The 22,500-nt window shown below is 45.0% G+C and overlaps 1 protein-coding gene across 1 annotated transcript in view; it reads left to right on the top strand.

The window, feature by feature from the left end:
- LASP1 (LIM and SH3 protein 1) overlaps window positions 1-22,500 on the top strand; it is a 271,510-nt gene that overhangs the window by 58,094 nt on the left and 190,916 nt on the right. The gene's annotated exons all lie outside the window — the stretch shown is intronic.

Genomic DNA, 22,500 nt, shown 5'->3' with positions numbered 1-22,500 from the left:
AAAAAGCCCTAGAAGGCTTTTCCTGTTTAACCACTTCCCCACCGAGCCATTGGAAAATGACATCGGCAGGGACCTCTCGTCCTTCAGACTGGACGTCCTATGACGTCCTGTCTTTTCCGGCTGCTAGGGGGCGCGCGCGCCGCATTCCTCGGGACCCAGTGCGCGTGCCTGGCGGCCATGATGTCCGCCGGGCCCCCTGTGATTACCCACAATCACGGCAGGACCATGGATCTGTGTGTATAAACACACAGATCCATGTCCTGTCAGCGGTGAGGAGACTGATGTGTGTTCCCAGTACAGAGGAACACACATCGATCTCCTCCCCCAGTCAGTCCCCCTAACAGTTAGAACACACTTTAGGGAACATATTTAACCCCTTCAGCGCCCCCTAGTGTTATCCCCTTCTCTGCCAGTCACATTTACACAGTAATCAGTGCAGTTTTATAGCACTAATCGCTGTGTAAATGTGAATGGCCCCAAAAATGTGTCAAAAGTGTCCGATATGTCCTCCGCAACGTCACGGTCACAATAAAAAAAAAAAAAGAAAATCGCAGATCGCCGCCATTACTAGTAAAAAAAAAAAAAAAAATGCCATAATTCTATTCCCTATTTTTTAGACGCTAGAACTTTTGCGCAAACCGATCAAATACGCTTATTGCGTTTTTTTTGTTTTTTTTTACCAAAAATATGTAGAATAAGTATCGGTCTAAACTGAGGTAAAAAAATTTTTTTTAACAAAAAATATGATATTTATTAAATCAAAAAGTAAAAAATATTGTGTGTTGTTTTTGTTTTTTTTTTCAAAATTGTCGCTCTTTTGTTTATAGCGCAAAAAATTAGAAACCGCAGAGGTGATCAAATACCACCAAAAGAAAGCTCGATTTGTGGGGGAAAAAAGGGTGACAATTTTATTTGGGAGCCACATCGCACGACCGCGCAATTGTCATTCAAAGTGCAACAGCGCTGAAAACTAAAAATTGGTCTGGGCAGGAAGGGGGTGAAAATGCCCTGTATGGAAGTGGTTAAACGCGGCATTTTGCCACCATTTGGCACAAAGGTCCCTGCAGATGCCGCACAGTTACCTCACGGTTCTTTTCCTCTCACACGCTGTGTGCTGAGAGCGGACGGCAGTGAATGGCAGTCTCCTCCTGAGGTGAGTCCCCTGGTTACCCCTGGTCATCACAGCAAGTGGGTGAGAGGCCCTGAATAGGGCACTAGGAGCTTTTGTTTATTTGTAAGGACAGGTGTGCATATTTATAATACACACTATGTAAATATTATTAATATCTGGAGTCAGTATCTGGGTCCTTCCCCACCACATGCTGGTGGTGGCAGCAGGTGTTAGCACCTGGGATTCCCACAGAGGGTTTTATTGTTAGTCCTGGACATGTTTGTGCCAGGGTGGGGGTGGAATGTGGACGGGCCGTAAAAGAGTGCCCCCCTTCCCCCTGTTATACCCTGGGGAATGCTCTGTTATGGAGACATGGACCAGGTACCTGGGTAGTAAAAATAAATAAAAAAGCAGGCCAAGGCATTTACACACAAATCAGACCGCTCTGTGTAGGTTTTTTCCTTCTGTGTCCTTCTGTGTCCTTTGATGATTTCTGAGATGCGGAATGAGAAAAGCCGCTGAGGGCTTTTGTAGTCCCTCACCACTGGGCGGGAACCCCCGCTTGTATGGATCTGACTGATAGATGATCGGAAGTACTGACCCATTCCAGGTTTACCATGCTGGCGTCTGACTTGCGGCCTATTGTGGCCACTACTCTGGGGTCTCAGACGGCGCTGGTGCCATTTTTTGTGAGGTTTTTCAATTACATTGAAAACTCCCATTGGCGGCCATTTTGTCGTAGCTGCGTTATGACACAGCTTACATTGCGGTCGGCCATCTTGGAGTAGCCGCGTTCTGAGCGCTCGGCGGCCATCTTGGAGTAGTCCTGACCCCTAGTGCTGTATACAACTCACGGAGTGAGCATTTTGCACTTGACAGTGGAGGAGCACAGACTCTCTCCCGAAGTTATTAGGCTAGCGGACCCGCTGGTCCAGGGCCTCATATAGGTCTGTGATGCTTCATTGAATGCTGCGCGCTTGTTATCCAGGGCTTCTGTTTCAGAATGGTTTTATGCACACGGTGGTGTAGTGGTTAACTCCATTACTTGGCAGCAAGAGAGTCATTGGTTCGAATCCGTCACTGACGCCAATCTGCTTTCTTCCAGTGGTCGGTGTTTACGACGGATGCCGGTTTACGGGTTGTGAACCTGAGGGGTCAAGTCGGCCCTGAGTCGCTGGATTTGCGTGGACCTACAGCCACACCTCCCTGTATGTGTCTGGTCTCGGTAGCTACCCAGGGTCGGGCCTGGCTAGTTCCTGGGCGGGAGACCGCCTGGGAATACCAGGTACTGTCTACTGTTCATATTGTAGGCGATCAGGCTATGCTTCTCGTGGTCGCCCGATCTGGTTTTAGCCGGACAACGCCACGGCCGTGGCTTCGGTCTACCATCAGGCGGACTACTGGAGTCGCCAGATGCTGGACCAGGGCGACTGGTCTATGTGCTTGGGGTGTTTCGGCTCCCTTGCAGGAGGTGAGCCTTACAGGGCATGGATCTCCTGGCCGCTCGTCTCCGCCGCAAGGGCGTCAAGTTAGTGGCCAAGTCTAGTGATCTGGTACAGACGCGTCAGTCGCGTGGTGGCCCTGTGGGGTCTGTATCGGCGTCTTTTTGCCGTTCCTCCATGGTAGTTGCTTTCTCGGCTGCTCCACAGACAAGGCAAGCGGGGCCCCCGGGCAACTTCCCAGCGTGCCCAATGGAAAAGATGGCCCTGCCTACCACAGGACTCCTGGCTGGGAAGCCAACAGTCTACTGTATTGCACAGTTTAACCACTTCCCGCCCGGCCTATGGCCGATTTACGTCCGGGAAGTGGTTATGAAATCCTGACAGGACGTTCTAGAACGTCCTGCAGGATTTCATGCCGCGCGCGCACGTGGGGGCGCGCATCGCGGCGATCGGTGATGCGGGGTGTCAGTCTGACACCCTGCATCTCCGATCTCGGTAAAGAGCCTCCGGCGGAGACTCTTTACCACGTGATCAGCCGTGTCCAACCACGGCTGATCACGATGTAAACAGGAAGAGCCGTCGATGGCTCTTCCTCACTCGCGTCTGACAGACGCGAGTAGAGGATAGCCGATCGGCGGCTCTCCTGACAGGGGGGGGTTAGCGCTGATTGTTTATCAGCGCAGCCCCCCCTCGGATCGCCACACTGGACCACCAGGGATGCCCACCCTGGAGCACCAGGGTGGGCAAAAAAAAAAAAATGACAGAAAAAAAAAAAAAAAAATGACAGAAAAATTAAAAAAAAAAGCATAAAGAAAAAAAAAAAGATGCCAGTCAGTGCCCACAAATGGGCACTGACTGGCAACCTGGCAAAAATCAGTGCTGCCACCCCAGTGTCCATCAGTGCCACCCCAGTGTCCATCAGTGCCACCCCAGTGTCCATCAGTGCCACCCCAGTGTCCATCAGTGCCACCCCAGTGTCCATCAGTGCCACCCCAGTGTCCATCAGTGCCACCCCAGTGTCCATCAGTGCCACCCCAGTGTCCATCAGTGCCACCCCACAGTGCCCATCCATGCCCAGTGCCCACCTATCAGTGCCCATCTGTGCCACCCATAAGTATCCATCAGTGCCGCCCATGAGTGCCCATCTGTGCCGCCTATGAGTGCCCAGTGCCGCCCATGAGTGCCCATCAGTGCCGCCTATGTGTGCCCATCAGTGCCGCCTATGAGTGCCCATCAGTGCCGCCTATGAGTGCCCATCAGTGCCGCCTATGTGTGCCCATCAGTGCCGCCTATGTGTGCCCATCAGTGCCGCCTATGTGTGCCCATCAGTGCCGCCTATGTGTGCCCATTAGTGCCGCCTATGTGTGCCCATCAGTGTCGCATACCAGCGCCGCCAATCAGTGCCACCTCATCTGTGCCCGTCAGTACTACCTCATCGATGTCCATCAGTGCCATCTCATCGGTGCCCATTAGTGCCGCCATATCAGTGCCCGTAATTGAAAGAGAAAACTTATTTACAAAAAAATTAACAGAAAAAAATAAAAACGTAATTTTTTTTTCCAAATTTTCAGCCTTTTTTTAGTTGTTGCGCAAAAAAAAAAAATCGCAGAGGTGATCGAATACCACCAAAAGAAAGCTCTATTTGTGGGGAAAAAAGGACGCCAATTTTGTTTGGGTACAGTGTAGCATGACCGCGCAATTGCCATTCAAAGTGCGACAGTGCTGAAAGCTGAAAATTGGCTTGGGTGGGAAGCTGCGTAAGTACCTGGTATGGAAGTGGTTAAGCAAAAGACAAACACAATGAAAACAAAGTTTTATAAAAAAAAAAATATTAATCAATCAAGTGGCTGGATAGTAGCAGCAGGCATAAACATCAGGAACAGGATCTTTACCAGTTCAAAAATACAAACCACATTATTTGGTTGTTTTAGAACAAAAACAAAGCTTATCTATAATAAACCAAAAACAAAATCTGTAAAACCTAGAAATGGTTTATATTAATCTTGAAATGTAGTTATAGGCTTAGCAAATGCAAATCAATTCAATGTAGAGTTCTAAGGAAGAGAATTGCCTCTGCCAGATCCTCTTTCATAGAGGCTCTTAAGTCAGACTTTATTATTTTTAGGGCTAAAAATAATCTTTCGACACTGACTTGGGTGGGTGGCATTGCAGTAACTATTCTTACCACATCACGAACGATCTCTGGATAAACAAGGATGGCTTCTTCAACAGTAAGTTTTGATGAGCGATCATACTTTTCAACTTCTTTTAGTGCTTTATAAAACTCCTGTTGGAATTTTTTTTTTAATTCCAATCTAAATTTAGTAGGAGTCGGTGCATTGTTTGCCGACTCCAGGTACCCAAAATTTCCCCCGACTCCGACTCCGACTCCACAGCCCTGCTTAAAGCACCGTTTGTGGGCAAATTTCAGCCTTGGCTATGTTCTTTCAGTGTCCTTTTTGCGGCCCGTTCCCTGATGGGCCCCTTTTTGTGTGCAGGGAGTTTGTCATATACTTTCCCCTCTTGGCCCATCTCTTCCCCCATGAGTTTTGACTCTGGTGCTCTCGGTTCTTCAGGAACCTTCCTTTTGGACACCTCGGAGAGATTTTCTCTTTACACTATTTCAGAAGGTGGCCCCTTTAGTGGCCTTTACCTCTGTTAGAGGGGTTTCTGAGTTGGCGGTCTTGTCTTGCAAGCCGCCATGCTTGATCCTCCATATGGATTAGGTGATGGTGCGCCCGCGACCTTCCCTTCTTCAAAAGGAGGTTTCGGCCTTTCATACATTAGGCGTGGTACTTTGCGGGTGTACCAGCCTACTACGGCTCCGTTTTTGGAGTTCTCACTCTTTTTGTGTCGGTGTCTGGTCCACACGAGGGCCTGGCGGTCTCGTGGATCAGGCAGGCCGTCATACAGGCCTATGCCCCCCCCTTTCCGGTCTTGGCACTTTCGACCAGGGCAATTGGTGCTTCCTGTTTTTTTTTTTTTTTTCTGACATCATGCGTCTGTCTCACAGGTGCGAGTTGCTCATCGGTTCACGCTTTTTCCAGAATTTACATGGTTGCTGTGAGTGCATCTTGTGATGCTTTTTTCAGCCGCTAGTTTTTGCCGGCGGCTGTTTAAAGTTGCACCTCTTCCGTTGAGGAGCTCTGCTTGTTTTGGGGTGAAGTTAAAATTGGTTTTACTGATATTTCCCTCCCCTCGTTTTTGACACTGCTTGGGGACGTCCCACTTGTCAAGATTTAAAGGGGTGTTCCAGCCTTTTTTTTAGTTTATTGAAAGTCAGCAGCTACAAAAAGTGTAGCTGCTGGCTTTTAATAAACAGACACTTACCTGCTCCACGGTTCCAGCTCCTCGCTGGCCGGGGCTCCGCCGGCGTCTTCATTCCTAGCGTGGGCACCCAGCAGTGACCGCTTTCGGCTTCACGGCCGGGCACCCACTGCGCATGCGCGAGCGTCGTGGCGCCGTCCGCTTGGACAGGTGCCCGCCTACAGGGAGGGGCTGCAATAAGGCGATTAAGCTATTCGCCTTACCATCCCCTCGGCGGAAGGAGGAAGTGGGACAGAAAGTCCCACTTCTCCTGAAGCCCCCACTCCCCCCCCCCCCCCAAAAAAAATTACATGCCAATGTGGCATGTAAGGGGGCAAGGAGTGGGTTAAGTGGAAGTTCCATTTTTAGGTGGAACTCCGCTTTAAGGAGCTGTGTCCGTCCATGGACGATAAGAGAAAATAGGATTTTTTGTACTCACCGTAAAATCCTTTTCTCTGAGTCCATGGACGACACAGCACCCACCCCTCCTTTTTAGGTTTGTACTGCTTGTTACGAACTAAGGCTGCAGTGAGGAGGGTTATGTCTGGAGGGACCGCCCGCTGTTAATGTAACATGTATTTAATTATCCAACATGTTTCTGCCTAGTCCTCTACTGTAAACAGGGAGCATAACCCACTTGTCAAGATTTAAGGAGCTGTGTCCGTCCATGGACTCAGAAGATTTTACGGTGAGTACAAAAAATTCTATTTTTTTTGCGCAATAAAATACAGGAAATGTAGAAAACTTTTTTTTCTTTGTTTCTGTTAGTTTTTTAGTTTTTTTTGTAAATAAGTACGTTTTCCTCAATGACTGGCACTGATATGGCTGCACTGATAAGACGGCACCGATGAGGTGGCACTCATGGACACTAATAGGTGGCACCAGTATAAGGCACTGTTGGGTACTTGTGGGTGGCACTGATGGGCACTTATGGACACTGATGGGTGGCATTGCTGGGAATCACTTGTCTGTAGTGTTCCATAATGTTGCCAGTCAGTGCCCATTTGTGAACACTGGCATGTATTGTATTGGGCATGTAGTGGTTAATTATCATCCATACACTTGTTTCACTTACTGCATACGTTCACGTGTTTGACGAGTGAACATCACTGATTTAAATTTAATGTGTTATAGACCCTAAACAGGCTTTATATCAATCACTATATTGGTCTTTCTTAGGACCCTTTTTTCTTTTTTTTTTCCCCTCATTTTAAGCGCTACACTTTTTTTTTTTTTTTTTTTTGTATTTTGTTTAGGCTATTGTCATAAGTTGTGCTAGCGGCTGCTTCTTGTTCAGATAGCGCAGTATTTACACATTCATCTCCTGTACCATGTCTGCTAGAGGCGCATCGAATGGAAATTTTGCTAATAATATTCGCAGTGTGTTTAACCTCTTGACCACTAGGCACTTAAACCCCCTTCCTAACCACATCAATTTTCAGCTTTCGGTGCTCATACAATTTGAATGAAAATTGCTCAGTCATACAACATTGTACCCATATGAAATTTTTGTCCTTTTTTTCCACACGAATAGTGCTTTCTTTTGGTGGTATTTAATCACCGTTGTTGTTTTTTTTATTATTTTTATTTTTTTGCGCTATAAAGGGAAAAAAGACTGAAAATTCTGTAAAAAAATAATAATAATTTTTCCCATTTCTGTTTTAGAAAATTTGTAATTTTTCTTCATAAATTTTGGCCAAAATGTATACTGCTACATATCTTTGGTAAAAAATAAGTACAAATTGGTGCATATTATTTGGTCTTTGTGAAAGTTAGAGTCCACAAGCTATGGTGCAAATATCTGAAAATTGATCACACCTGAAGTACTGACGGCCTATGTAATTTCTTGAGACCCTAACATGCCAGAAAAGTATAAATACCCCTCCAAATTACCCATTTTTGGAAAGAAGACATTCCAAGATATTTGAAAAGAGGCATGGTGAGTTTTTTGAAGTTGTCATTTTTTCCCCAAAATTCTTTGCAAAATCAAGATTTTTTTTTTCCCACAAAATATTTATATTAGCAGGATGTTTCTCACACACAGCATATGCATACCACAAAATACACCCCGAAACACATTCTGCTATTACTCCCGAGTATGGTGATACCACATGTGTGAGACTTACACAGCGTGGCCACATACAGAGGCCCAACATGCAAGGAAGCACCTTCAGGCGTTCTGGAGCACACAGGCCAATTCTGACATTTCTCTCCTACATGTAAAAAATCATCATTTATTTGCTAGAAAATTACATAGAACCCCAAAACATTATATATGCTTTTTTAGCAAAGACCCTAGAGAATACAATGGCGGTCATTGCAACTTTTTATCTCGCACGGTATTTGCGCAGCAATTTTTCAAACGCGTTTTAAAAAAATATATATTTTTGTGCAAAAAAAAAAAAACAGTAGTTGGCCCAATTATTTTGCATAATGTGAAAGATGAAGTTACGCTGAGTCAATAGATACCCAACATGTCACCCTTCAAAATTGCACGCGCTTGTGGAATGGCGCCAAACTTCGCTACTTTAAAATTCCCATAGGTGACGCTTTAAATATTTTTACTGGTTACATATTTTTTGTTTCGGAGGAGGTCTAGTGCCAAAATTATTGCTCTCGCTCTAATGTTCGCAGCGATACCTCACATGTGTAGCTTGAACACAGTTTTCATATGTCGGCGGGAATTACATATGCGTTCGCTTCTGCATGCGAGCACACGGGACAGGGGCGCTTTAAAAAAAAAATTATTGTTCATTTTACTTTATTTTAGTTTGACACTTTTTTCCCCAAAAATACATTTTTTTATCACTTTTATTCCTATTATAAGGAATGTAAACATCCCTTGTAATAAGAATATAGCATGACGGGTCCTCTTTACAGTGAGATGTGGGGTCAATAAGACCCCACATCTCACCTCTAGGCTGGGAAGCCTGAAATAAAACAAAAAAATTATCCTGGCTTTGATCGTAGCGGTGAGTCGGTAGAAGCACCGGAGGGTGGCGGTCGGGGGAATGTATTGCACAGGGGTTATTGCAGACTATTGCACAGGAAGTATTGTGTATTGCAGAGCATCGCACAGGGATGGCTGAGCATGGTGGGATGGATTGCTGGATCTGTAACTGCAATTGTCACAGATCCAGCCCACAGCACTGCTGGTGCCATCCGATCCCTCCCCTCTCCTCTCACACTGTACCGATCGGTACAGAGAGGGGAGGGAGGAACCGGCGTCATCACATGATGGATGCTGCGGCTGTTTAGAGCTACAACTCCTCAGTTGAGGCGCTCTGTTTTTGTTTTGGGGTGAAGTTTAATTTTATGCTGTTCCCACCCCCTCATTTTGACACTGCTTTGGGACGTCCCACTTTGTCAAGATTAAGGATTTGTCCGTCCATGAACTAAAGAGAAAATAGGATTTTATACTCATCGTAAAATCTTTTTCTGAGTTCATGGAGGGACACAGCACCCACCCCTCTCTTTTTTAAGTTTTTGTACTGCTTTTGACGAACTGAGCTGCTTAGTGCAGGCTGAGGGGATATAGCCAGTAGGACCGCCCCCTGGGCAGGGCTATTCAGCTTTGAAGTTGTTAGCCTTTCTTTAGGAGTGACTAGGCATAAAGTGTTAATACCCACTTTGTCAAGATTAAGGCTGTGTCTGTCCATGAAGTCGGAGGAAAAGATTTTACGGTGAGTATAAAATCCTATTTTTTGGTGAAAAAAATCACAATAAGCGTATATTGGTTTGCCAAAAAGTTATAGCATCTACAAACTATAGGAAAGATTTATGGCATTTTTATTTATTTTCTTACTAGTAATGGCGTGATCTGTTTTTTTTTTTTTTTTTTTTTTGCGGTATTGCGATCCTTTGGAGGACAGGTTGGACACTTTTTTTACACCTTTTGGGACCATTGAAATTTACAAAGCGAGCCGTGCATATTTATAGCACTGATTACTATGTAAATGTCACTGGCAGGTAAGGGGTTAACACTAGGGGGCGCTCAAAGGGCTCAAATGTGTACCCCATTTTGTGTTCTAACTGTAAGGGGGATTGGACCAGCTAAGAGATTTGACAGATCGTGTTTTCTACTTTTGTAGAAAGACACAATGTCTGGTCTCCTCAGGCAGCATGGGGATTTGTGTGTTTACACACACAAACCCTGTGTTCCCGCTCGTGCACGCCAGCCACGTGCATAGAGTTCCCTGCTGTGCACCGCACCCTCTGGTGGCTCTCCTGGGTGAAGCCGTATATATGGGATTTCGCCCAGGAAAGCCATTCTGCAGCAGTAAATGTATGTGAACTGGTCGGAAACCGGTTAATTAAAAAGTCGCATATAATAACATTTTATACATAAAAAAAATGTAAAACCTGTAATTTTTGCCAAAGTGCATCCTGCATTTTTGGTTTTGGCACCAATATTTTCATTCTGTCCTCCCCTAGTATCTTAACCACTTGCCGCCCGCCAATGACAGATTGACGTCGGCAAAGTGGTTTCAATATCCTGACTGGACGTCATATGATGTCCTCAGGATATTGAGCCGCTGCGCGCATCGCAGCGATCGTTGTTGCAGGGTGTCAGTCTGACACCCCGCAACACCGATCTAGGTAAAGAGTCTCTTGCGGATCGGCGGCTCTCCTGACAGGGGGGGTCCGCGCTGATTGTTTATCAGCGCAGCCCCCCCTCGGATCGCCACATTGACCACCAGGGAAGACCATCCTGGACCACCAGGGTGGGCCAAACAAAAAAAAAGCATGAAAAAAAAAGTCTTAAAAAAAAAAAAAAAGCTTAAAAAAAAAAAAGATGCCAATCAGTGCCCACAAATGGGCACTGACTGGCAACATGGGTAGATCAGTGCCACCCCACAGTGCCCATCAGTGCCACCCCAGTGTCCATCAGTGCCCATCTGTTCCACCCATAAGTATCCATCAGTGCCGCCTATGTGTGCCCATCAGTGCCGCCTATGTGTGCCCATCAGTGCCGCCTATGTGTGCCCATCAGTGCCGCCTATGTGTGCCCATCAGTGCCGCCTACCAGCGCCCATCAGTGCCGCCTACCAGCGCCCATCAGTGCCGCCTACCAGCGCCCATCAGTGCCGCCTACCAGCGCCCATCAGTGCCGCCTACCAGCGCCCATCAGTGCCGCCTACCAGCGCCCATCAGTGCCGCCTACCAGCGCCGCCAATCAGTGCCACCTCATCTGTGCCCGTCGGTACTACCTCATCGGTGCCAATCAGTGCCGCCATATCAGTGCCCGTAATTGAAAGAGAAAACTTACTTATTTACAAAAAAAATTAACAGAAAAAATAAAAACGTAATTTTTCAAAATTTTCAGTCTTTTTTTTTTTTTTTTTTTTAGTTGCGCAAAAAAAAAAAACGCAGAGGTGATCAAATACCACCAAAAGAAAGCTCTATTTGTGGGGAGAAAAGGACGCCAATTTTGTTTGGGAGCCACGTCGCAGGACCGTGCAATTGTCATTCAAAGTGCGACAGTGCTGAAAGCTGAAAATTGCCTTGGGCGGGAAGGTGCGTAAGTGCCTGGTATGGAAGTGGTTAAGGAATTGGACTATATATGTAAGCTCACAGCAGAGCTTCGTCTCGGGGCATTTCTTTCACGGTCGCAGTCAGGAAAGCAGAACTGTTCAGATGATTATTTCAAAGTCCATCCCAACCCCTTCCACATATTGGCACAGAACATATTTCTGTGCATACTTCACTGACACAGATGCATGCTGTGCTAAACACACTCTCCATGGAGGTGATCAAAGCCCATTCGTCTAGAGCTCAGGTGACGGCTGCTCCCACAGCTTCTGCTCTTCCTAGTGCTCCTGCATTTCTTTACCTGTGGTAGGTAGCTCCTTCTCCTTTAGCGGTTTTACCTTTAGTGTACCCGGCCCATTTCATCCCTCTGACACCCAATAAAAGCTGATGAGTCATCTGTTAAGGACACGTGGCTGGCTTCCTGGCCCCTCCTTAGCAACAAGCTTAATGTGATAAATTGCTGCATTAAAGACTGTAATTCCTGCTAAATCAAACAAATTCTGTATTCCGTGTATAACGCAAAATGCTTTAGTAAATTGCACTTTCAAAACTGATTTAGCTGATTTATTGCATTTTATTGGTTGTTCAACTCTTAGTGAATTGACCCGTTAGTGCTTTTCAGACAAGTACACACTATAGAAGGATTTGCTTTGTTCATATTTCTTGTATGAGGTTTACAACTACTTTTTGTCGAGACTCGGGAATATCTTCAATAGGAATTTCACGACTATTGGAGTCAATATTATTTTTGAAGACATTTTTCAAATGGGGATTTTAATGAGACTGGTAGGTACTGTAATTAGGGAAGACTCTGTGGAAGATGTTACTTTGATTAGATATTTTCCTGAAGAAAGCGCACCAGTTCTCCACAGAAATGTGTGCACCCGTTCTCCATAGAGATATGTATGACTGTTAAAACTGCATTGTGCCAAATTGCAATAGGAAGATCATTAGAGTGCCAATTTCCCTCAGAAAGAAGTGTGTGACAGACCAACATTGTGACTCTACTACTCATGCTGCTGTTATGTGCAAGAAAGGCCATAATTTTTAGTTGGGAAAACAATGGATTCTCCATCACTGGACCTTGGAAAGGACTATGAACTATATATGATGCACTGTTTATAAAGCCACTTATGAGCATCAAGCTACCAGAATTCACTTGATAGCATCTGCAGCTACTGATCAACAAGTGTTCCAGCATGTCCTTTTTTTGTTCCTTTTAGCGGGAATGCAGACAAAACAATTGGAATTTTACTCAGTGTATGGCCAGTTTTTAGACTTAAAGCAAGCTGGTTTATCTTTTCCCTCTTAAGATCTACCTTCAACTGCTGCTCAAAACCGAGGAGGAGAGTTCTAGCGGTTCGAATTGTACCAAATTGGCCCAGAAGAATGTGGTACACAGATGTATTCATGCTGCTGGTGCACAAGCTTTGACTTTTTTTTTTTTAACCAGACCATACCTTACTTGGAGGGCTCTTGTGAAGGGTGAGTCATTTTTGACTTTGGTTAAGCTGGACATGGTGTGATTTTCTTTCCTGCAACACTGTTAATGGGGGAATCCCTCCCATGAAGCTTTTGTGTTCTCCTGGTGGAGGGGCGTGGGGAGCTGCACTTGCTGGGAGAACAGTGATTGTCATCTGAATATTGTTTCTTTATGCAGATACTATATGCATGTTGCTATGTAATAGGCCCCATGCACACGAGACGCCGGTAAACGCGTGTTCAGAGGCAGTTGGACAGCTTTTTCAACTGCCCCTGAACACATTCAATGTTATCCTATGTGTCCATGCACACAGTCCCGTTTATTGCCGTTTTTAGGCAGTTGCGTTTAACCTCGTTTTTCCAGAAGAAAAAAAATGGGTTCAGATGCAAACGTTTTCATGTTTCAGACGCAAAACGCCGCAAAACGTGACAAAACGCGGTACCGGCATTTTGCCGCAATTTCATTTATAGGCGTTTTTAAAGGTGAGCTATTTTTTTACATTAGAAATCTCAAAAATGATGGCAAATGATGAAAAACCATTAAAAAAACATAAAAAAACCCCGAATTGCTTGCATTGTGGTCAATTCACAACTTGTGGCAGGTGATGTGGCCAGTGGACAATCAACAACTTGTGGCAGGTGACATGGCCAGGTGACGTGGCAGGTGATGTGGCCAGGTGGCATGACCTGGTGACGTGGCAAGTGGACAATCCACAACTAATGGCAGGTGATGTGAACAGGTGATGTGGCCAGTGGACAATCCACAACTTGTGGTAGGTGACGTGGACAATCCACAACTTGTGGCAAGTGGACAATCCACAACTTGTGGCAGGTGACGTGGCCAGGTGACGTGGCAAGTAGACAATCCACAACTTGTGGCAGGTGACGTGGCAAGTGGAAATCCACAACTTGTGGCCAGGTGACGTGGCCGGGTGACATGGCCAAGTGACGTGGCAAGTGGATAATCCACAACTTGTGGCAGGTGATGTGGCCAGGTGACGTGGCAAGTGGACAATCCACAACTTGTGGCCAGTTGACATGGCAGGTGACGTGGCCAGTGGACAATCCGCAACTTGTGGCCAGTGGACAATCCGCAACTTGTGGCCAGTGGACAATCCGCCTTTAAAAACGTGTGTTCAGCAGACTTTGCACCGGCGTCCCGTGTGCATGGGTGCCTATTTGTGTTTCAAGAGAGGCACTCCAACTTTGTTCAGACATTATCCTGGGTCAGCATGTATTTACAGTATTAAAAGGCTGTAAATATCTATGCAGTTTTTGGTTGTGTTCACCAATTCCTTATACAGATACAGCACCCTACTGCAATCTTCGGTTTTGTGACTCGAGCTGGCCGTTGGTGAATCAAATTTCATTCGGTTCAGTTATAGAGACTGACTGTTGATCCATCTATGGCCGTTTTTAGCTAGAGAGAAGTTCATCTCCAATCTAATTGACTTTTCTCGAACAGAAATGTTGGAAAATCTTCACTTGATAAACTCATGCAGCCAATTAGCAGCAGCGCTCATCAGTGTATTCTGACAATGGAAGAGTCCCCTATGTCAGAATACAATAGCATTGCAGAAAGTATTCCTTCATCCATCTAAATTGTGTGGATTGGGAGAATCGGTTTGGCTCCTCAAAAAAAAATATTAAAATCCATCTATGTCCAGCAGACGGATGTGTGTTATAGGCTCTCCAGCCATCCGAGATGAGTCCTGTTATCTCCCCAGCAGGCTGGGCTACGACCCTCCCTTGACCCGGGTCTCCCCCAGACCAGTGCCCCCAACTCACCTGCACACCGTCTACTACCTGCCGCTCCCGGGCGCCTCCCTCTAGATCGCTAGACCCTGCAGGACAGACCACGGCTGCGGCCTAGCTCCGGCCACCAGAGTTTTTCTAGTCCAAATCTCTCCCCAGTGGGCCCGCCAGCTGTCTTTCGCCCGGAGCTCCCCAGCCATAATCGGCCCCCGAAGCTGAAGCTGCCTGGGCCATCAGGAAAGACCACAGGCCTAGCTCTAGGCCGCAGCGGCAATCTTGGTACACCCAGCCTTGACAGTTGTACCTTCTACCGACCCCCCCCCAGTCGTTTCTGCCAGATACACACCAGTGGTCTCACCTGGTACTGGCCAACTGCCTGCTACCCCCTCAGGGCCACTGACAAGTGACGGCCTGAAGAACGAACCGGGGTTTCCGGCCTGGTAAGTAGCGGCCATATTGCTACACCCAGGCGCTCTCACCACCAGCCCCCTGACATCCTCCTCCATACCCTACCCCTCATCATCCACATCATCGTCATCGGAGATCCTCATCGGCTTCCCTTCTGGATTGCTGTCTTTTTTACTTTAACCTGACAACCAGGTAAGTCCAGTGGGCACAACCAATCATAGGAAGTTTATACAGGGTCAGCCGATCGCCTCTCGGGGTCAGGAAGGAATTTTTTCCTCTGCTTGTAGCAAATTGGCGCACGCTCAGCAGGGTTTTTTGCCTTCTTCTGGATCAACTGGGGGTAGAGTGGGGCATCATCCATCACTCAGTGGACACCCTGTGTAGCCTAATGAATACCGCTGCAAGACTACCAACCTCCATCCAAAAAATACGAAGGAAAGAACACCTGCTAAGAATCAAATGACTGCCAAAAACAAGATAGCATCACTTCAACTACAACACCTATCATGCGCCCTGATCAACACCAGGTCTGCAGTCAAGCACAGACAGGATATTCATGACTTCATCACCCAACACAACACAGATTGCCTCTTTTATCATCCTAGCATCCTAACCGAGCATAGAATAGGACAAAAAGGAGGAGGCCTAGCAGTGATCTACAAATGCCACCTCTCTCTCATCAAACTAACTCTACAGAACTAATTGCCTTTCATGGAAACGCTCACTCTGCAACTCCAGGACACAGACCACCGGGACGAAAGACACACCTCCTCACACCCCTCACCAAATTAATCTTGACATACACCTTGAAAACCAAACACCTCCTGCTACTCTGATTTCAACCTCTAAGCCAATTCTACCCAGGACCAACTGGAAGAAATGGGTCTGCAGCAACTGATAAACGCCCCCACGCATGTTTCGGGACACACTGTCAACCTCATCTTCAAACAGAATATGGACATCAACACACTGGACAACACGCCTCTACCATGGACAGATCACCACGCTATCAAATTTAAAATAACCACCAAAACCATCCTCAAAAAACCTACATATTCAATAACACACTGGACAAGATCACAGAAGAAACTACACTCAGAACTTTTAAAAACCACACTATCAAATAAAATAACAATGCTAAATCAAAACTACTCAACGGAAGAAACACTTGACTCCCTAAACAAAGCATTACTACAGACCGTAGACTGTCGCAGGGCTGTCTTAATGAGAGGGCACTGCCCAGGGGCCCCAGCTGCATATGGGGCCCTGCACTTTCCCCAAAGCAGCTGGTCCTTGAGTCTACACTACCCTGAAATTGGGGGGGGCCCGATGATGGCACAGCGTGATGGATAGACAGGGAGGAAGGCTGGCAGCGGTGTGCCGTGCTGTGCAAAACTATAGCTATTATTTCACAGCCAGCATGGAGGGGCAGGGCTGGAGCGCCAGGGATGCTCTGACCCCGCCCCATGCAGCTTGAATGCTTAGGACTCAGAGGCCACGGGGAAGAAGCTGGAGTGGGACCTGCTGAGTCGGCAGTACTGAGAGCCCTCCTGCGGAAGTAGCATTGTGGATGGTGAGCCCAGCTGTCCAGCACTGTTTGCACCGAAAGGCATGAAATGCCCGGAGGGATGCTTCCTCCTCCGCCCCTCCTTCTGCCTTCTTGATTGGTATAGGTGATTGCAGTGCTGTAGGTGGGCACAGAGCCCACAGTTTACATGCACTGTATCTCCACTGGAAAAGGGGGTACTACATGGATGGAATAATGATGCTTTGGAATATCAAGGGTGTATGGGGGAAAACAATGCTGAGGGGTGATCTGGGGTGTATAGGGGGTAGCAATTCTTGGTAGCTTGGGTGGCTATAGTGCTAGAGGTATCAGGGATGTAGTGGGGTCACAATACAAGGGGTATCTTATGGTATATCATTACAGTGCTGGAGGGGTATATCCAGGGTGTAGAGGGGTCAGAGCATTACTTTGCCCAGGGGCCCATGATGCTATTAACACGGCCCTGAACTGTTGCTCCAAAATGCAGAGCACGCTTCCGTAAAAACAATTCAGGCTGGTTCAATGACACACTCACATTACTGAAGCAAGAACGCAGATGAGCTGAAGGAGCCTGGAGAAAAAACTAAACGCAGGAAAACCACACAAACTACAAAATACTCACCAAGAAATACCACAAAGCAATCTTCAAAGCAAAAAAATAACACTTCTCCAACACCATCTCAAAAGCCCTAAACCATCCCTGTGAACTGTTCAAATTAGTCGCTCAGACTATGAACCCTACCTGCCTAGAGCCTCCGGCAAACGAAACTTAAGAATTCTGCAATGAGCTATCTTATTATTTTTTTTTTATTTTTTTTTGACAAAATTTAAAAACATTCGTGAGATGATTCAACAGAAAAACTATTGACCTCACTCTGACAAAGATAGAAGGAAACGTCAATATAAACACTCTACAATCAACAAATTTTACTCTGGTCCCAATCACCATCAACACCACCAAAAGCATCATCGGAAGTCTGACAGTACATCGCCAAACGACATTATTTTGACAGCGCCAAAAAGAATGTACCGAAATCGTGGCACCGACCAGAACACATTTCATAAATAAATCGTTCAAAGAAGGGATTGTTCCGATTTCCCTCAAGCAAGGCATAATCAAACCCCTCCTAAAGAAACCCAACCTCAACCCTAAAGACACAAACTACTGCAGACCAGTAACAAGCCTCAGCACCATCTCCAAGATGGAGAAAGCAGTAGTACAACAGCTACAACTCCACTTGGACACCCACAAACTGCTGGACCCACTACAATCGGGTTTCCGCCCAGGCCATGGGACAGAAACGACACAGAGAATCGTGTTTCCTGGTGCTGCTGGACCTCAGTGCAGCTTTCGACACAGTAGACCACAAAATTCTGCTCACTTGTCTCACAGAAGTAGCTGGAGTCGCAGACTAATATCTACCCTGGTTCACATCATTCCTAGAGAATCGATCCCAGACAGTGAAACTGGAAGCCTTCATGTTGGAAACACGCACCGTCGCATGCGGCGTCCCACAAGGATCACCCCCTGTCGCCGTGTTCTTCAACATTTACCTTCACCTACTACACAAAATCGGCAAACAGGACCTGCTCTACCACTCCTATGCTGATGACACTCAACTTTATTTTCACATCACTAACAAAAAATACCAATATCACAGACTACACCCTGTTCCAAATTATTATGCAAATTCTGTTTCAGTGTCCTAAAGAATAAATATTTTGTTTTTAAGTTTAACTCATGGATGGCATTGTGTCTCAGGGCTCTTTTGATCACTGAAAACAATCTCAGACACCTGTAATAATTAGATTGCCAGGTGAGCCCAATTAAAGGCAAAACTACTAAAGTAGGGTGTTCCACATTATTAAGCAGAGCACCATTTTCGAGCAATATGGGGAAGAAAAGAGTGAAATAGCTCAATGCCTTGGACGAGGTATGAAAACATTTCGATATTTCACGAAAGCTTAAGCGTGATCATCGCACTATTAAGAGATTTGTGTCCGATTTCAAAGCAGACGGGTTTCGTGCAGATAAAAGCCCATTGAGGAAGATTTCTGCCAGATTCATGTATCGGATCAAGAGAGCAGCTGCTAAAACACCATTTCATAGCAGCAAACAGATATGTGAAGCTGCTGGTGCCTCTGGAGTCCCATGGACATCAAGGTGTAGAGTCCTCCACGGTCTTGCAACTGTGCATAAACCTTCCATTCGCCACCACTAACCAATGTTCACAAGCAGAAACGGCTGCATTGGGCAGAAAAATACATGAAGACTAATTTTCAAACAGTCCTGTTCACTGATGAGTGCCGTGCAACCCTGGATGGTCCAGATGGATGGAGTAGTGTATGGTTGGGGGACGGCCACCCTGTTCCAACAATTCTGCAACGTCAGCAAGGCAGTGGTGGAGTCATGTTTTGGGCCGGAATCATGGGAAGAGAGCTGGTCGGCGGCTTTAGGGTCCCCAAAGGTGTAAAGATGACCTCTGCAAAGTATGTGGAGTTCCTGACTTACCACTTCCTTCCCTGGTACAGAAGGAAGAACTATGCTTTCCGTAATAAAATCCTCTTCATGCATGACAATGCACCATCTTGTGCTGCAATGAATACCTCTGCATCAATGGCTGCTATGGGGATAAAACGAGAGAAAGTCATGGTGTGGCCTCCATCCTCCCCTGACCTCAATCTTATTGAGAACCTTTGGAGCATCCTCAAGTAAAAGATCTGAGGGTGGGAGGCATTTTACATCCAAACAGCAGCTCTGGGAGGCTATTCTGACATTTGCAAACAAATTCAAGCAGAAACTGTCCAAAAACTCACAAGTTCAATGGATGCAAGACTTGTGAAGCTGCTATCAAATAAGGGGTCCTATGTTAAACTGTAACGTAACCTGTTAAAATGTTTAAAAGGTAAAAATGTTGTTCAAAGTTTGATTGAAAGAGCTTTTGATTGCAGTAAATATGCTGCAAACGCAACAAATTACAATTTTCAGTTCTTTACAACCTACAAAGTTTTTTGAAACTTACTGTGCATAATAATTTGGAACAGTGCATTGTAAAGTTATATATATATATATATATATATATATATATATTTTTTTTAAACAATTAGGTTTTGTTCAATAAAATTTGAATTGTACTCTTAATAGTTAACATGAGAATTATGCTGACTGTTTACATCAATTATTTATGTAAATGAGAAAAATATCATTGGCATAATAATTTGGAACAGGGTGTAGAAACATGTCTCACATTGATAGATAATTGGATGACAGAGAGCTCCCTCAAACTCAATGGATCCAAAACAGAACTTCTCTTTCTACACGCAAACCGAAAGACTAACTCTAGGATGACTTTGACACCACCCACCATTCTTTGACTCACATGACTATGGACGCACAAATAGGATCAGTGGTCGGCGGATCTCGCTATCTTTTCCGCTTGCTGTGCAGACTCATCCTATTAATTCCGTAAAAGGACGCTGCAGCAGTAGTTGAAACACTCATCAATTCCCGACTCGACTATGCAAACTCCCTCTACCTAGGTCTACCCAAATACTAAATTTCTTCAAGTCATCCAGAACACATCAGCAAGACTGATAACCGGAAAAAAAACATGGGAATCAATCCAGTGCTGTGCTGAGTCGGAGGAAATTTTGGGTACCTGGAGTCGACAAACAATTTAGATTTCCAATTTACATTGGAATAAAAAAAATAAAAAAATTAAAAAAAATAGCAAGTTAAAATGTCCCAATTCACAAAAAGTTATAATTAACGACTTCTCTACTGTAAGAATAAAGACCAATGCATGCAGTGCCTCACGTAACCGCAAAACAAACACGTTAAGTGACCGTGAAGAAGCATGCTTTTCATGTGCTTCACTATATGGCACGCACCGCACAATTAGGAGCGGCAATACTTATACTTACCATAGTGTTGTGTTCTGCTGTTACAGGGAACGCAGCGCCCATGGGTAACCTAGCCTCTCACTGATAAGGGATTAAGTAAATATGTTTTTTGCAGGACTAGAGACACTTGTATAAGTGAAGGGAATGGAGGGTCAATAGTTCAAGACTGAAGCTGTAAACCATTGGAAAAAACTGCTGTCATTCAGCTAAGGCTATAAAAACTTGTAAACTGTGATTGTTAGCTTAAACTTTAAACATGACTATATGCAGGGTTTGACAAATTTACTTGGAATCTAGGAGCCAGCAAAAAAAGTTAGGAGCCAGAAAACGCACCCCGTCCCGACGAGCTTGCGCGCAGGAGCGACACATACGTGAGCAGCACCTGCATATGTAAACAGTGTTCACACGACAGTGTTAACACGACTCCCGTGCGTGTGCCCGGCGGGCTCGATCGCCGCCGGGCACCTGCGATTGCTCGTTACAGAGCGGGCACCGGGAGCTCTGTGTGTAAACACACAGCTCTCGGTCCTGTCAATGTATGAACAGAAGATCGGTCATTTCCCCTAGTGAGGCCACCCCCCCACAGTAAGAACACACCCAGGGACATACTTAACCCCTTCCCCACCCCCTAGTGTTAACCCCTTCACTGCCAGTGGCATTTTTATAGTAATCCAATGCATTTTTATAGCTGATCGCTATAAAAATGCCAATGGTCCCAAAAATGTGTCCGAAGTGTCCGCCATAATGTCGCAGTAACGAAAAAAAAATCGCTGATCGCCGCCATTACTAGTAAAAAAAATATATTAATAAAAATGCCATAAAAATTCCCCCATATTTTGTAAACGCTATAACTTTTTTGCGCAAACCAATCAATAAACGCTTATTGCGAATTTTTTTTTTTTTTTTTTTTTTTTAACGAAAAATATGTAGAAGTATACGCATCGGCCTAAACTGAGGAAAAAAAATGTTTTTTTATATATTTTTGGGGGATATTTATTATAGCAAAAAGTAAAAAATATTCATTTTTTTCAAAATTGTCGCTGTATTTTTGTTTATAGCGCAAAAAATAAAAACCGCAGAGGTGATCAAATACCACCAAAAGAAAGCTCTATTTGTGGGGAAAAAAGGACGCCAATTTTGTTTGGGATCCACGTCGCACGACCGCGCAATTGTCAGTTAAAGCGGTGCAGTCCCGAATCGCAAAAAGTGCTCTGGTCTTTGGGCAGCAATATGGTCCGGGGGTTAAATGGTTAAACGTCGCCTATGAAGATTTTAAAGGGTAAAAGTTTGTCTTCATTCCACGAGCAGATGCAATTTTGAAGCGTGACATGTTGGGTATGAATTTACTCGGCGTAACATTATCTTTCATAATATTAAAAAAAATGGAGATAACTTTACTCTTGTCTTATTTTTTAATTTAAAAAAAGAGTAATTTTTTCCCAAAAAAGTGCGCTTGTAAAACCGCTGCGCAAATACGGCGTGACAAAGTATTGCAACGATCGCCATTTTATTCTCTAGGGTGTTAGGAGTGTTAGGATAAAAAATATATATAATGTTTGGGGGTTCTAATTAGAGGGAAGAAGATGGCAGTGAAAATAGTGAAAATGACATTAGAATTGCTGTTTAACTTGTAATGCTTAACTTATAACGCCAACGGCTCACCATATATATATATATATATATATATATATATATATATATATATATATATATATATATATATATATATATATATATATATATATATATATATATATATATATATATATATATATATATATATATATATATATTTTTGTCCCCCTTCTAAGCTAAGTCACCTACGCCAGGACCCTATTTCTAGTCGCCATGGCGACCGGGACTTGTCAAGCCCTGACTATATGATTCTACTAGGGAAATCATGTTTTATAATAAATGCCCCTTTCCTGGATCCTCCCACTGCCCTATCTTCAGCAGCAGATCAGCACACAAAAAGAAGGCAGCAGCTTCAAGTTCTGCCCAACTACCTCTCTCTG

Source organism: Rana temporaria, chromosome 12 (assembly GCF_905171775.1).
Source record: "Rana temporaria chromosome 12, aRanTem1.1, whole genome shotgun sequence".
Lineage (NCBI taxonomy): Eukaryota > Metazoa > Chordata > Amphibia > Anura > Ranidae > Rana > Rana temporaria.
The sequence above is the reverse complement of the archived record's forward strand: the minus strand, read 5'-3'. Positions and strand labels throughout refer to the sequence as shown.